Genomic DNA, 2,405 nt, shown 5'->3' on the forward strand with positions numbered 1-2,405 from the left:
CAGCAGCTTCTTCCTGTTGATAAACACTGGCATCTTGGTTAATATAAAGAAAATAAAACATGACCTTGATGTGCATTTTTTCCATTTCCCTCCCAGCAGCAGCACCTGGATCACAAGGCTTTACTCAGTATGGAAAATGGCTTTGGTAGGGGTATTAAGGTGCCCAGCTGACTCAGTCAAAAGAAAACGAGACACTTGATCTCAGGGTAATGGGTTCAAGCCCTGTGTTGGGTGTAGAGATTACTTAAACAAACAAATAAACATAAAAGCAAAATTTATACAATAGATAAAAAATAAATTTAAAAGTAAAAAAAAAAAATGATTGCTCCAGAGAGAGCATCCAAGACAAAGCTATGACTAAAAGCTAACTGAACTGTCCAGAAGAAGCATCAGTCTGAAGTGACTGTTAAAGGCAGGTATGGGTACAAATGTACAGGACACAAAGCAGACCCAAAGCAAGAGTAAAGATTGTAATGGGGACAGGAAGTGGCTTCTGGAAGGACCTCCCAACCCATTGGAGCACAGCAATAAGGAGGTTTTATGGAGTGCTTAGCATGGGGCTGGAAGACACCTGCAGCCTCAGAGACAAAGGGCCTCACTTTCTAAAGAGTCTCTCTCTGCCTGGCAATGTTTTTCTTTCAGCTAAACTTGAAATCCTACTTACTTAGAAAGCCAAACTAAAAAGAAAAGCACAGGGGCACGTGGGTGGCTCAGCTGGTTGAGCATCCATCCGCCTTTGGCTCAGGCCATGATCTTGCGGTTCATGGGTTTGAGCCCTATGTCAGGCTTTGTGCCAACAGCTTAGAGCTTGGAGCCTGCTTGGGATTCTGTGTCTCCTCTCTCTGCCCCTCCCCTGCTCATGCTTTGTCTCTCAAAAATAAACAAACATTTTAAAAAAGGTTTAAATGCTGATATTTAACAATGATTAAAACTTCCATCTTGGGGCACCTGGGTGGCTCAGGCAGTTAAGCATCCAACTTTGGCTCAGGTCATGATCTCACGGTTTGTGAGTTTGAGCCCAACGTGGGTTCTGTGCTGACGGCTCAGAGCCTGGAGCCTGCTTCAGATTCTGTGCCTCCTTCTCTCTCTGCCCCTCCCTGCCAAATGAATAAACCTTAAAAAATTTTTTTAAAATAATGAAAATAAAAGCACAAAGGAAAGTCGAGTGTTCTTTCATAATATTTGTTTGCAAAGGTTCAGGTAGCATCTGGAATGTAAGAGCAACATAAAGTCAGAGGCCAATGACACTCTTGGGGGTGTCCTCGCTTGTTCTTTTGAGCTCCTTCTCACTGAAAATTCTATGACCTTCTTGTTTTGGGTGAAGGCAAGCTCACCTGAACTGCTGTTGCCTTGAAGTCTGGCTTTAACCCTTAAAAACCCAGAGATTCTTCAGTGGCAAGAGGCATGTAAATCTGTAGAAGTTTTATCCAATAGGCTTTCCCACCACTATGCGCAGTGGAGAATCACAGTGGCCATTAGGTACACCTTGAGGGATCGGCATCTTATCTTGCAGACACGTGGGGCATATAAATGGATGCAAATGTGGCCCTCACCAATTACATCCCTGACTTCATGGTTCCCTGACCTTATCCACCCTCCAGTCACATGCCCAAAAGGAACACTTAGGTATCTGCTGACACTCATACCTTGGTGAGCTTCACACACATATACCCGCACACACTCAGGCATCTGATGTTGAAAACTGACCACAATCAGCCATCTTGCATTTTCTTTTCCCTTTTTATGTTTATTTGTTATGCAGCTGCCGTATTTATTTCACTTACAACACAGATAAACAAAGATTCTATCAGTTTGAAAAAACTTTTCCCTCTAAAATTACACAGTTTGGAAGAAGACAAACAACAGGGGATTATTTCAAGCGGAGCTGCCCACAGGCTAAAACCTGGAGGTGTTAAAACAGCATGAGGTGCCTCCCCTGGCTCTCTGTGGGCTGGTTCTGGTACTGAAAGCCAGCCAGCTGGATTTATGTCCCGTGTCCACTACGGACTGGCTGTGAGAGCTTCTTCCACAGTCACTAAACCTCTCAAGGCCTCAGTTTCTGCCTCTGTACAATGGGGACAATGACAGTGTCTACTGATGAGTATAGGAAAGATTAAACAATCAGAAGGGGGCATGGCATAGAGTCAGTCCTGGCTGTGGGGATGGTAACAGTCATTTTTCTCCATTTGGTGCAAAGACTTTACTGTGTTCCAGGAGCCATGAGTTAATAAAACCAGACAGACATGGAATAAAAGGGAATGTTTTACCTAACACCAAAGAGGCCCTCATGATGCTTGAAGACTTGTCCTGCCGGTGGACTAGTGCAAGCCAGAGAGTTTAACAAATGCTGACAGTTCTTAGGGCTCAGCACAGTGACCAACGAACAGCACTCTGAACTTCCTAGG

This window comes from Suricata suricatta, chromosome 10 (genome assembly GCF_006229205.1).
Source record: "Suricata suricatta isolate VVHF042 chromosome 10, meerkat_22Aug2017_6uvM2_HiC, whole genome shotgun sequence".
In the NCBI taxonomy this organism is placed as follows: Eukaryota; Metazoa; Chordata; class Mammalia; order Carnivora; family Herpestidae; genus Suricata; species Suricata suricatta.